The sequence below is a fragment of the Lonchura striata genome, chromosome 1A (assembly GCF_050655825.1).
Source record: "Lonchura striata isolate lonStrDom1 chromosome 1A, ASM5065582v1, whole genome shotgun sequence".
Classification (NCBI taxonomy): domain Eukaryota; kingdom Metazoa; phylum Chordata; class Aves; order Passeriformes; family Estrildidae; genus Lonchura; species Lonchura striata.
The window spans coordinates 17,103,411-17,117,535 of NC_140741.1; the positions used below are offsets into that span (position 1 = coordinate 17,103,411).

The 14,125-nt window shown below is 44.6% G+C and overlaps 1 protein-coding gene across 23 annotated transcripts in view; it reads left to right on the plus strand.

Moving 5' to 3' along the window:
• The window catches only part of CALD1 (caldesmon 1), a 225,761-nt gene that overhangs the window by 41,105 nt on the left and 170,531 nt on the right, over window positions 1–14,125 (plus strand). For 17 of the 23 annotated variants that reach the window (XM_085570018.1, XM_085570012.1, XM_085570024.1 and 14 more), the window contains exon 1: window positions 7,209–7,349. The exons of 1 other annotated variant lie outside the window; for it this stretch is intronic. The gene's annotated coding sequence lies outside the window, so the exon portion shown is untranslated. Of the gene's footprint in view, window positions 1–7,208; window positions 7,564–14,125 lie in introns of those variants that run through there. 5 more of the 23 variants (XM_085570017.1, XM_085570026.1, XM_085570031.1 and 2 more) reach the window with 3 other exon arrangements.

A 14,125-nucleotide genomic window follows, 5' to 3' on the forward strand; every position in this document is an offset into this window, starting at 1 on the left:
GATGTGCAGCTCTTCCCACAAATCCCCCATGTGACTTTGGCACAGGCTGCTCTACCTGGCTTCCAGGTGTGACTCTGCCCATGTCCCACAAGCTGAGAGGGTGTGATGCACTTAGAGATCCTGTTTAGAAAATGTTCTTTACTGGGGCAGGTAGCACTTGTCCAGCACGTCAGTGCTCAGGGAGTGGCACAAAGCTGCTGCTTCTTCTGAGCTAGGCAAACACAGCTCTGTCCTCTGCATGTGAGAGCAGAGACTGGGTGCTCTCACCTCTCCCCCTCTTCACTGTCTTGTTCTTCCTAGTGCTGTCTCTGCTGAGATGGATCATACTGATAGCCAGGATGAGCTGAATGTCTGAGCACTGCAGATCTAAGCTGGATCTGCATGGACCTCTTCAGTCTCTTATTTTCAGCCTTTAGAAAGGGAGCTGTACCCTTTTCTTATGTTCTGTGTTTTACCTGTAGGACGTGGAAATGCAGCACTGTACAGAAAGAATTTAGGCTCTCTCTATAGGTGTGTGGTGTGACCTAGATTGGTTAGAGCTTTATGAGTCAGGGGAAGATGCAAGGAAATACATGACAATAAAATTAAGCATGTGGTGGTTGTATTCACATTGTTCCCCTTAGGCAGTGGTAAAGTGTGGACAGTAATAAATTCACTGTTTGAAGCAAATACTGTCAGAATCAGGTATTCCTGCCAGCAGCTACCTCTACTTCATTTTGCTGAGTAAATTCAGTTGCTTGAGGTGTCTTTCTCTCTCCATGGCTTGCCATCCTTAGGGATGTGCCCACTGAGAAGCAGTTGCAAGTATTGAATTCTCTTACAGCAGGCAGAGCTGTATAGAGACCTAAATGACGATCACAATTATTGTTTGCAAACATGGGCATGTGTGGGACTTAAATGGGCTTTGCCCACGAAAGTTGTGCTTTTCATTTGAGTCCAAGTTAATGACCCTGCCCTAACCTCTGCTCACTGCCTGAGCCAAGCTGCTGAAGCTGAATAGTTCATTAGCATCAGAGCACAAAGGGGCCTGGTTCTCACATTGCTGTAACAATAGGAGATGTCAGAGAATATTGATTCGATTAGGCTGATACTTGGTGTAGCCTGCTCTAAGTGAGGGGAGATTCAAGGCCAAGGAATATGCCTCACCCTCAAAATGCCTGTACCAGCAGCTGTGTAATTTGTAAGCTGGTTGCAAAAGCAGATGATGGCACCATTTTTTCTGCCTGGAAAACAATACTGGAATTAAAGCCAAATTTACAAGGAGGAGTGTGTACTGTGCAATTGTTTGGGGCAAAGGTGCTGATTTTTCTCAAAATAAGGCACATAGAGACAGTGTGTAAATTTTTGAGCACTGCTGCTTGCATTATGTGTAATTTTTCACGACTGGCAGTGTAAAATGGAGGTGTTTGGAAAATGATACACATCTGCTGTCCATAGTTTGTATTCTGTATGAGAAGTGGGCATGTTCTTTAAAAAAGGGATTCCTGAGAGCAGATTGCCCCTAGCCTGTGTTCACCTGCAGAAAAAGTGTGTAAAATTCCCACTTTTGGAAGCAATGCAGAAGAGCTCCTTTTTTTGCTTTTCTGCTAGTCAGTGAAGGTGCTGTGAAATCTCTGTTCTTTGGGGGGCACTGTGTACTAATAGCTAAGCTTAGTTTTGTAGTGGAAAAGTGCAGGTATTCTGTTTTCTTTGGAATATGGGTCACTATGTTGTTTGTTTTGCTTTTAGTAAGGTAAAGTCACTGTGACCATGATTCATTCTTTCTTGTTGTGGGCAAAGTATATTTTTCCAGCAGGTCTTTTTAGTTGTGATCTTTTTTAGCGTATAAATGTGCTTTGCACATATTTAGTTGTCTTAACTCAGAGAAATAAAATACTTCATAGCAGAAATGGGTAGATACACCACATCAAAACGAATGGCAAAAAGGCATAATTATATGCCCAATGTTTAATTACTGTATATCAAGGTGAGGAAGTGCTGCTCATGGAAATACTTGACTAAATCCTACTCAGGGAAGTCTCTTCCCTGTAGCCTGGGGGCTTTTCTTTCCCAATACCTTTAGGAAAGCTGAAAACTGGTATAATCTATTCCTTGCTTGGTTTTCATGACATGCTTTTTGATTCCTGCACCTTCAACAGGATCCAGTGTTTATTCACTGACTGCTTTTGTTAACACTCTGAAGAATTGTGTTTCTTCTCAGGTAGAAGCAGAGCACAGCCCTTGCCATTCATGGGGGCTTTGGGGCACTTGGAGTGAGAGGCTTTGTGCCCTGGGTATGGGCTAAAAATCCATGATGGGACTAGCTCCTTGCAGGGCTCTGGCTCTTCCACTGGCTATAACTGAGTCCTAGGCAGACTGAGGCTGGAATTTGGGTTAGGAAGTTCACTCTTCTCAGTCCTTACATTCTAGTCCCTTACTTTGTCTGAGCAGCACTAGGTTTTTTACTTTTAGCTGACTGACACTGTACTGCACACAGCCCTGTGTTTGAAGAGATGCTCATATTTCTCTGCTCTCTTTTGTGGTAGTTTTTACACCCTCTTTGAGCATGCTGGTGGCTTTGAAGTCCTATGGATTGTGCTGTTTCTGGCCAAAAGATATTGCCTGAAGCAGCATGTGTAAAACTTCCCTAAAAAAGTTACCTCTGCCTGTCTACCATAGAAGCAGCTTGTCTGTGCCCAGGAGGTAATTATGAGGATGATCAAATCTGCTCGTGGTGTGTGGGCTTCTCCCCCATGCCCTCAGCAGCAATCCCCCAGCCAGAGCTGCCAGCTGGGTGGCTCGCTCACAAATCTCAGCTTCCTCACCTTCATGTCAGAGGGCCACAGCTGTGAGCTCCAGCACCTGGGAGATGTGTGAGATGAGGCTGATTTTGGATGAGCTGTGGAAATGGCACAGCCATAGCATCATGTAGAAACGTCTGCTGGGGCGGGGGAAACCCACACTGGGCTCTCTTGATGCTGTCAGGAGGTTTGTGAAAATATGCAGAGCCAAACCACGCTCTCTGAGCTGGCCTGGAGCGAGAGAGGAGGTGTGAGCAGGCCTGGGGTGTGTGGCACATCTCCTGCCTGCTGCTCCTCAAAGGAGGGAAACGGCCAAGGCTGCTGGAGAGCCCAAATGGAAGCTGGTGAACCATCTCAAGTGCTCCTGCTGCTGACTTTGCTCTGGGTATGCTCCTCACCCAACCCAGTTCCTGAGCTGATTGTGTCCCCTGGGGACCAGGGGAGGGCTAGTCCTTCCTTCCATCCAAGCAAGTGACAAATACCTATACTCTGGTGTAGGCAACAAAGCCTCCTGCAACATCTGGTTAGCCTGGACATCTTTGTAAACACAAAGAAGTCCCCCTCATTTTTAATGGTGAAGTTCCACTTGGCATTTATATTCCAGAGGGGCTGAAACTGAAGGATGATGCAGTTCTGCCTGGTTTTTCAGGGGCTGAATACTCCAATAGATAGTGAAGAGCAAGAGAAGTTTGTTTACTGTTGCCAGGGAAGGGAATCCTCTCTCTCCTCTCAAGACTCCTTTGGCTCCCTAGAGGGTTTACAGGGTAGGACCAAGCTCTGCCCCAGCCATGTGACCCTCCAGGGATGGATTTTGTCACTGGGAATGTGATGACTCCTTTCCATCCCTGTTGTGCTCAAAGGATGGCAGAGTTTCACAGTGAAATGTTGCACTGCAGGGGTGTGAAGAGAACCCAAAGCTGTCAGGTAAGGGCACTTTCTAAAAAATTCTGTGTTTTTGCTGTTGAGCATTAGGACAGTTTGAGCTACTGTTAGCTGTGAAGACAAAAAAAAAAAAAAGCAAGCCAATTTGGGGGTGAGAGGTAAAAACTAATGTTGGGAAGAATGGCCTTCCCTGTGGTGTATTTGATGCTCTATGTGCATCTTTCTGTATTGTGGGGATGTGTAGATGTGGTGTGGCTCAGGATGTGTCTCTGGAATGGCAGCTGGAGACATTGCAGTGACAGTGGTGGGACAGTGCAGCTCAGTAATGATCACCTGCACCATACCAAATAAAAAGAGAAATAATTTTGGGAAGTTCAATAATAGAAACCATTTCATTTTGAAAAGCAAAATATTGTCCCTCCATAAATACCCCAAAGACTTTTTCCAGGCAGGCATCACAGCTGTGCCATCACAGCTGCTTTGGGAAGAAGGAACTCTGAGGCTGGACCAGCAGTAACCCAAGTGGACCCTCTGGCCACCACTGTCTGCTGAGCCTCAAGGGCTTTGTGGTGCCAAAATGCAAATGGTTCAGAGTGTCTGCACACAGCAACCAGAGCTGCCCCTCCCAGGGGGCTGATATACACTGGATTTCTAGACCACAGATTTACCTCAGCTTTAGACTGTAAATTTTGCAGGAAAAGTTTGATAAACCTGTGAGAGCCCCAGTCTCGACAGAGATTTCCAGGTACTTCTGACATGGTTCTTCTGAGGGAGAGACTGCAGGCTGAGGGCTCCAAGAATGCACTAACAACCCAAAATATAGAACTGCTTTGACTCTTATCACAAGCAGTCCCACCCTTGCCCTATGTTATCAAACTTTAGAGCTTAGCAATGAGCACTTGCAGGGCCCTTCCTGACTGTGATAAGGTATTGACATTAAAATTGTACTTGATTTAGGAGTTTCATTTCTGCATATACTATTTTTCCCCTATGTCTTACATGTGCAATCATAAACCAGGATTTGGGTTATTGCAGTCCCAGAAATATTTTTAGGTCTAGGCTGTGGCACAAAGGGTCTCTCACTGCTAAAGCAAAGGAGAGAGTGTGGCTAGACTGGCAATCCTGGTGGTGAAGGTAAGGACTACCATGGGAGTTCCCTAAATTGTTACAACTGTGAATTTAGGCAGATTATATTTGTATTTACAGCAGGCATTTACAGGTGGCTCCTGTCACAGGAGGCAGAGAGGCACACACCAGAATTTAACTCTTCATTCTTCAAAGCTCAGGTTTCCAGTAGCATCTCCAGGAGAACTCTGGGATCTGTGACAGTTTATTGGCTTCAAAGCTTCAAGTCATGGAATCCAAAAGTTCCTTTCAGTGAAATTCAACTGAGCAAGAAGGATGCGAACTTTACTTTTCATGATGTAATTACCCCAAAGCAAAATTGGTTTTTTTGGTGGAATTTTGATGGAAAGGTGACTTGGAACACAGAGTTTGGCATGCTTTAGCAACAGAGTGTCAAAGTCATGGTAAGAAAAGAAAAGAAACAAAAGTTAAAATACCACAAAACCCAGTTTAAAAAAGGTAAAATACCAGAGAACTCCAGTTGCTTTCAGCTATAGGTAGTGCATCCCTTCTGGCTCCCTGTTGCAGTGGACATTGAGATTGCAGGGGTTGATGGCTGTGCTGGAATGAGAACCTGAGGGTATTCCTAATCATCATTTTCTCTTTTGAGAGTCCACATCTCTTAATCCTGCCTTTTTTTTTAGCCTGGATTCTTCAATGTTTGCCATCCTAAAAATCTAGGGGAGGCTACAATCCTGTAGAGATTTGTAATTCCTTCCTGAATAATGTCGCTACCTCTTTTTATTTGGTCATGGACACATAGGCTAGTAATTTCTGTTGTTAATGGAATGACTGAGAACAAGGATTTTGTTCTCTCTTGTCTAGTAAATCCCACAAAACAAAGTTACATATATGCTGTAGGTATTACTTTGAATATTTAAAACTGTTGTAGCCACATTATGGGAGCTGTGTAGCACTAGAAGAATTTTCCAAAGGGTTGTTAAAATGAGGGGAAAGTGCCTTCAAAAAGCAAACACCACTTTTTGCTTCCTATAATAAAGCAGTGAAATTTAAAATGGCACTAGAATAATTATGATTTCTTGCTGTAAATCTACATAGATTTGGCTTTCCTTGAATTTTTTTTTAATGCTATAAGGATTAGTTTACTGTCTGTGGACTGGATCCTTCTTGCATTATGCATGTGACTAAATCTGTGGGGCCCAGTGGCCAGAAAAAAGGACCCAGAAAGGCATTAAAATAGTTTAGCCCATTCAGCTGCGAAGTCATCTTACACATAGTTTCCCTCTAACTGGTTTTGTGTATGTTATTGTCAAATATGAATCTGCAGAACATTTCCTGGTCTGGAAACTCATTCCCTTAGAGCAGTCAGCCGCTCTGCAGCCTTTCTTAGTGACTGGTATATGTGCATGTTGGGATCTCTGTACTGTGCTGTTTTCTAGGCAATAATTTTCATCTCTATTTTCACACTTAGCTTATGCATTTTGTATGTTTCCACGACCAGTCTTTATCTGTTCCATTTTTAAGATGCCTGCATAATTTACAAAGTTATCAGCAGCGTGCGATCACTAAAGCAAAACAAAGGTAAAAATTAATCTAAGTTTACTCTATTGATAATATTCGAAGACAGTGCAAATATTGGTCATATTAAGGAGATTTAGGGTTATTCTAATAGTAAATCAGCCAGATTTAATTCTCAATGAATAGTTGTGGAACTATAAACTAAACCTGTGCACCCAAATAGTCCAGCTTGCCAAGGATCATCATCAAAGTTTTGAATCTCTTTAAAAGTTATTTTTCAGAACATGGCTATTCTATCTGTAACTTCCATTGCACTGTTTGAAATGGAATCAGGCTGTGAAGCCTGCCAACTCATCTTTCATGCGCCTTTCCCACTGGTATCTCCCTCCTTCTGCAGAATCAAGCTTGCACAGCAGAGTGTTTCTGTTGCCTCTTACATGTGGTCCTCGTTAAAAAAAATACAATGTAGTTTAGCTGTGGTGAAATTATTTGCTTTAAAAAAAAACTGGTGCAAAAAGTAAATATGTTTACTGTATCCCTTTCCATTCAGCACATTTCCTTTTATTAAGCTCCGCTTGTGTTCAACAAGACAGCCTCTTTCTCCAAGATTAACATTTCTTATGATTGTTCCTGACAGAGGATTTACTTTCAGAGGCCCTGCTAAGGATAACCAAAAAAGGGCATGTAGCAAGACAGTTTTGGCAGCTCGCACGAATTTTCGGAGCTTTTTAGGTCTTGGTTTTCTGATGAGTGGCTTCCTGAGCATGCCTGGGGAATGACAGGCATCTCTGCAGGCAGGCTGAGCCCACCTTGGCTTGCGCGCAGCCATTGGCTGCCCATTAGAATAAATTGAGGACAATGCATTCCGCCGCCTGCCAATTGTAAACATAAGGGATATGTATTCACTTAGCATTGACTTTTGGGAGGGGCCAAGGAAAAGCTGCACTTTTATTGAATAGGGCTGTGTGTGTGTGTGTGTGTGTGTGTGTGCGAGGCTGCTGGTGCGCCTTTCTCGCTGCGCTCCTGCCCCAAGCAGCCAGTTATTCATTTCCTTCCTACTAGCTGAAAACTTTGCAGCCAGAGGTAAGGAAGGGCTTGCGGGACGTGTTTGCCTGGGAGCGAGCCGGGCTCGCCGCCTTTGCCTTGCAGATTGAGCAGCACGCGGGTCCGAACGAGCTGGCGGAGCGATTCCTGCTCTCCTCCTCTCTCTCCGTGCCCCCCTCTCCAGATGTTCGTGGCGAGCTAAGGGAGATCTCGGGTGGAGGGGGGATGCATGTTTGCTCACCCCGCTGGACTTGTGAGTGATGATCCCACCACTCCATTTTTGATCCTTTGGTGGGCTTGTTAATGGAGCAATAACCTATCTACCCCTTCTTTTCTTTATTTTGTTTTTCTTCCCCCACTCACCCCCCCCGCCCCCTTTTTTTTTTTTTTCTTTTGGAGGCATTACGATGAGAAAACTTTTGGCGTGTTAAGGTCTGCTGAATTGCTTTTAAATTTGCAACTTAATATGTGGACTTTCAGGGAAGCCCGACGGCAAGGGCAGAGTCGGGGCGTAAGTGATACAGATACAGTAAAGCTCTGGTTAATGTAAGTGATCTGATACTCGCTGAAGCAGATGTCCCTCATGGCAGCCTTTCACAGAAGTATTGTTGACAATAGATGGCATCAGTTTTTGTTTTCAGCCTCCCAACATGCGCAGCAGTGCGTTGTTGCCAGAATGTTTCTGGTGAGGTTGCCTTTCCCGTTCGAAGGGGGGGATTAAAGAACGCGCTTGGGTGCGACCGGAGCCCTCGGAAGCGCGGCTCCGCGTTTGGCAGCGCTGCCGGGCGGAGCTGGCTAGCAGGCTCCCCTCGCCAGCTCCTCTGACATGCTGGCACGCTTGGAAAGCCTTGTGCGAGGCTGGCTGCTGATAGCGTGATATTCTGCATGGCAGGGAATTTCTCAGGGAAAGGGCTGGGAAAATGAAGGGAGGGAGGAAGCTAGCTGCAGATGAGTGCTTGGTAGCTGCAGACACAGACCAAGCTGCTAATCTCTGGCCAGACCTGCAGGGATAGAACAGATTTGGCTCGGATGTCAAATGTTGTTTGGAAGAATGAAAACATAACCGTTTTAAAATGACTTTTTTATGCAGTATTTGTTTTCAGAGAATTTATTTTCAGAGTGTACAGTTTTTGTACAACTTTGCCTGAGAAGGCTTCCCTGTTAAAAGGCAGACAGGAGAATAATTTGGGAAAATAACACATCCCCTCCTTGGCAGAAGCTCAAAGAAAATAAGGAGTCAGAGTGGGATTTTTTGTAAGAACCATGTATTTATTATAATTTGTCTATTTTAGATACCATACTGTGAATGACTGTGTTTGTATGATTTGCCATTGGAGAACCCTCAGACTCTGCCTCCATTCTTTTGGTCTCATTAAATGTAGCAGTAAGTCCTCATCTGCAGCAGGTCTCATCTTTTTCTCCTGCCATTTAGACAGGATGGGACCCTAAAACTGCACACACCAAGATCAACAGAACAGACTCTTTTAACATAAATTACAAACAGAGCAAAGCTTTTAGTCCATTTGCTTTATTAAATTGGTAATGAGGTAAAGGTAATTGATAATAAGGTAAAGCAGGGCAGAACTTTTTCTCAATATATTTGAAGAAATTATAGGTCTGCCTTTTCTGGGGAAGCTGCTTTGATAGGCAATCTTAATAAAACCTGCATATGTTAATGGCTCTAAGTCATGATGGGAGGGAAGAAATACCAAATGACATGTCTGTGAACAAGAGACTCGATTGAAATAATTTGTTTTTCCTGGAAACTCCTCTTTGTTGCCACTTGCAATGACAAGAGGATCAATTCCACAGCCTTCATTCACAGGATTAGTCCTGATGAAATCAATACCATCATTAATGGATTCAGGGTCTGATGCAAGGGGAGTCCTGTGTACTCTGAATACACTTTGACAGTGAGTGATGTAAGCACTTCTTAGGGGAATGAGGGATTTTCTGACAACTGCTTTTTCATATACTCACAGCATTATTCTGGCATGGAGCAGCCTGAGAAAGGGGTCACTTCCCTTGTACTTTTATTTCTTGTTCAACACTGATACACACAATGCAGTAATGGCACTGAAAGATAGGTGGTTTGAAAGGAAAGTGGGGAAGGGTGTAAGTTCCTCTGGCTGGCATCAGAGGGAAAATTGACGTACATTTAGATGGGAGGGTTTTTTATTGGTCTTGTTTATGGGGCCACATGTGGCACACAGCATCTGCTCGGTCCCACCCAGGATTAAGGAGCAGTGCTGCTTATTCCAGGTGGGGAGACCACAAAGGCAGGGCAAGGCTTTTCTCATGGCTGCCTGCTAGGACATGGCTTCCATCCTACGGAGATGCCAGGGAGGCTCTGTCAGGAGACTGACTGGAAGTCCTCCTTGTTTCACACTTCCCTTTGCACAGCTGGAGCAGCCCTGCCTGTGGGGGTGATCTTTTCATTGTAGAAAAGTGAGCGCCTGCAGGACTTCCTTCCTGCAGGACAAAGAGAACTTGAATGTTCTGGGAATGTGGAAAATACTCTGATTTCTCAGTAGCTGCTTACATGAGACCCATTCTTGTGGGCTGCCTGAGTTTTACTTTCTATTAAAGATCAGTGGAGTTCTTAACCCCTGTCTGCCAAGGGTGCAGCTTGGAACATTTGATCCCAGTGTGTGAACACAGAGGGACAGGAAACCATATATGCCTAAGAATGAGAGGGCCAAGAGAGCATAACTGTTCATCTGCAGGGCTCATCTGGATTCTCCTAGGTATGGGAGCAAGCACCAAAAAAGGTAACAGGGCAGAAGGGGAAGTGCAGTCCAGGGAGCTTTTCATTGCCTTTGAGAGGAGCTTTATAGAGAGTTTGCAGGATTGGGCTCCAGGTGCACAAAGCCTGAGGCACACAGGCCTGTGAGTGCAGAGAGTGGGAGCCTGCATTCAAAGGGAGCTTTCATTCTTTAAAAATTCTCTCCTCTTAGTAACTACCCCCTGGCAGCTTCTAGTGAGAAAGTTGCTGCCTTACTCCTTTGGGAAAGGTGCGTGTGCAGGGGATGGTTTGCTGGCTTTGTGCAGAGCTGCTGAGTGGTTCAATGGGTGAGGATGGATTTGGGGACAATGTGCTGGAAGGAAGTCACCTACCCTATGTGTAGGCACCTCCTCTTGGGGTGCTGCTCTCGCTTGGAAGGTGTGGCTGCTGCCTGTCAAGAATTTGGCTGAGGCTGAAATTTGACTCAGAGGCATTTGAAGGTCATATTAGATCTGACCTCTCTGGATGAAACACTGAGGTCACAGGACTGTTGAACTATATAACATTTTTTTTTTTTTCCTTCCCTGGTGCTTTTGTGCATTCAACTAGCCCAGCAGGGAAGGCCGCTCAGTACTCTGTAATTTGGGATCCCTCCCACCCCCGGGGGAGCTTGCTCCTGTGTTTTTTGAAACAGATTGGATCAACCAAAAAGGTTAGGGAATGTAACATTGCTACTTAGCTGGTATGTCAGCTGTGTGGTTTACATCCTGCTTTAAGGAAGTGCTCCTTTCTATGCATTTTTCCTTTGGAACCTCCACCACAAACTGATGTCTCTTCTCTTCCTGCCCCTCAACAGGGAAAAGCTCTGTCCATGAACCATAGGGGCACCTCCTGATTAGAAAATCTTGTCCACAGCAATGTTGAAGCCAGAAGAATTGCTTGTGGGGACTATCCTACTGGCTTGCAGTGAGGGCAGGACCAAATAGCTGAGGAAGCAGGTGAAAGAAAGGAAAAGAAGCAGCAATATCTTAAGCCAGTGGAGTAATTTCTCCTATAAATTTTTTCCTGTGGTCATAAATACCTGGTGAGTCACTTAGTGTCTGTGTGTCTATTTCTCTATTTCCAAGTAAAGGATAAGCTGTACCTTTCTGTATTTAGCCCATGGGTCTGCTGGGGCTTAGTTCATCATTCTTAGTTTGTAAAGAATTTGCAATACCAAAGTGACAAGTTTAGGCACTGGCTAAAACTTTATTTTTGACTGATTTCCCAGATCATCTTAGACTCTTTTTCTTGGTGTGTTCACACAGATTGGCATTCAGTTTCTAGATTATAGATATAAAACCACTGAAGCCAAGGGAATGGGGTGAAGGCAGACCAGGCTCAGTGGTGATGCTGTGCTGTCATGTCTAGAGGGCATTTCCTGTGTGCTTGAAGATGGAATTTGTGCTGCATCTGGACCAGTCTTCCTGTGAAGCTGTCATGCATGCTCCAAAAATGCACAAAGGCAGCTTTTGCTTACAGATCCACCATGGTGACATAAGCTTGGAAGCAAAACTACTCAGCAAGCTGCTGGACCTTATCTGCTTGTTCAGTCTCATGTTGATGAGAGCAGTTGAAATTGTAACCCCTGGGGCCAGGCCAAGCTGCAGTGGGGAAAATATTAGGGAAAGATTTCAGGCAATGGAAACATTACATGTTTCCACACCCTCTTGTGTACAGAATACAAATAAAGAGCATTTTCCCTTGAGACTCGCTGTGGAGGGGTGTGAACCCACCCGTTTGCACATTTTCTGGTTTATGTCCTTAAATGGCAAAGAAAAAAATCTTTGGAATTTAGCTCACAGAAGGGTTATAAATAAGTTTGTGGAGATAAAGTTTTGCTGTAAATGCTCTGGTTTGGGATCTGTTCAGATGGTAACTTTGGAGGCCAACAGATATGAAAAGCATTGCTAAATGCAGGGAGACAGTGTCACTGCACATCCATATGCGTGTGACCTTCCCAATCTTCCCCCAAAATTGTGGAGACCTAAGAGGTATGGAGATCACCAGGTCCCTTCTAAAAGTTAAATAACTCAGTGTGAGGAAGAACTGGCATTCATAATTCATGAAATGGCTAAGGGAGCCTGAACCTGTGACCGCCATGCAAACCAAGGGCCTGAGAATTGTTGGCAGCTCGTTCTGTGCCCTTGTCCAAAGGAGCTGGCTCTGCCCAGGGAGGAGCAGCAGGGCTGGACCAACCCTCACCCAGGCAGGCAGGAGCAGCAGTTCCTGGGCTCCTCCAGAAGTCAAGGTTAGATCCTGCAAGCTGGTGCCCATTGGATTCCAGTGCTCTTCAAAGGCAGCTCTGCCCAAATGAAGCAGTCTGTGATCAGGCCATTGTTTGTTTCTTATTTGCAAGGCTTTGATGTTCTCTCTTGCCTTTCTCACTGCCACAGGGCATGTTACTACCCCTTTCCCACTTCATTCTTTTCTTTGACAGTGAGCTCTCTAATAGGGAAATGGCCCTCACTGGATTTCTTTTTTCCCCTCTTGAGCCACAGCCTTCACCCTGGTAAAACCTTTAATCCCAGAAGCACAAAGGCACGACCATTTATAATTCCTCAATTTCAGAGGACCTAGCAGTGCTAGTGTGATAGTCCACACCATCATTTTCTAATATCAGCTGTACTGAAGACAATTTCTTCTTGGTCTGAGTAGGTTCAGCTGCAGAGGGAGGAGAAAGGATTTTATCTGCACCTTCCTAATGACCTCATGATAACCTCATTTCTCTCAGCAATTTCAACAGTCATTCAGCTGGGGAGAATTTGGCTTTGCTCTGGCCTAGTTAAAACCCACAGGTTTGGAAAAGAAATTCCAAGAGCTTGGCTTTAATGTGTAGAAATAGGGGTGGGCTGGAGAATTGTTTGGTCAGCTCTCATTTACCTGCACAGCTCTGGTGCTGCAGGATGCCCGTAGTCAAGCCAGCATCGCTTTGGAGGACTGCAGCCCTGGCTCTTCAGAGAGGAGAGAAGTTTTGCTGCTTTGTTTGGCTTTGGGAACAGCACATCCCCAAGTGCAGAGCCACACCCCTCCTATGAAAATGAGGAGTTTCATTCAGATGTCTGATAAGCCACAGCTGTTGCTTTGCCACTTCAAACACAGCTTGGATTATAAAGACTGAAGTGCAGCATTTTAATTGCTGTAAATATGAAGGAGAGCGTTTAGGCAATCCAGATGATACAGAGCCAAGCATTTCTGTGGCTAATGTATATTATACTGACAAAAGCAGGCCAGCTGTGAATTTCCCCACTGCTGTCCCAGTAATTTAAAACATCACTAATCTCTTTTCTGCTGCATTGGTGAAAATGAGGGAGCAACCTGGGCATTAGCTGGCCTCAATCTGAACTTCATTTCAGTGGCTGTACTGCAATACGTTTAGTGATGTAAATGATACTGAGGGTTTTTTTTTTTTTAAATATACGCTGGGTCTAGTCTGTTTGATTTCCTTGAGTTAGAGGAATTCAGAATTCCCTGTGAGCTGCTTGCTATCCAGAAGTTGTCCCTTTTTGTTTGATTTTCTACACATCCCCCAAAGGACAATGACAGCAGGAAATTGGGTCAAAATCCCAGTAACAAGCACTCGCTGAGAAATGATATTTCGTACAAGAGAGGGCACTGCAAACTCAGAAAGACAGGAAAATTCCATTGCTCCTCGCTCCCTGGTGATTAAAAGGCCCTGCCATATATGGCAAAGGTCTGAGCTTCATTCACTCCAGCCACAATAGTAAATGGCTTATTCACTGGACACAGTATGCAATCAAGGAGCATATTGACAATAAAAAGGAAACGCAGAAACTTTTGTATGTAGTCTGCTCTCTCTGCTGTGTGTTATTAGAAGCTTTGTGAGCAGCTTTTTTTCTTGCTCCTTTATTCGGATCCCTGTAAACTTGAGTCAGTTTTGTTTGCCACTTAACCCTCCTTCTAAAACCAGACACACTAGTCTATTTCCTCTCCTCCCCCACTATATAACCCAAACAAGAAAAGAACATTTCCTTTACTAGTGCATATATAAACATAGTTCCTTGGTCTGCAGTGCACCTAGTGTGCATTT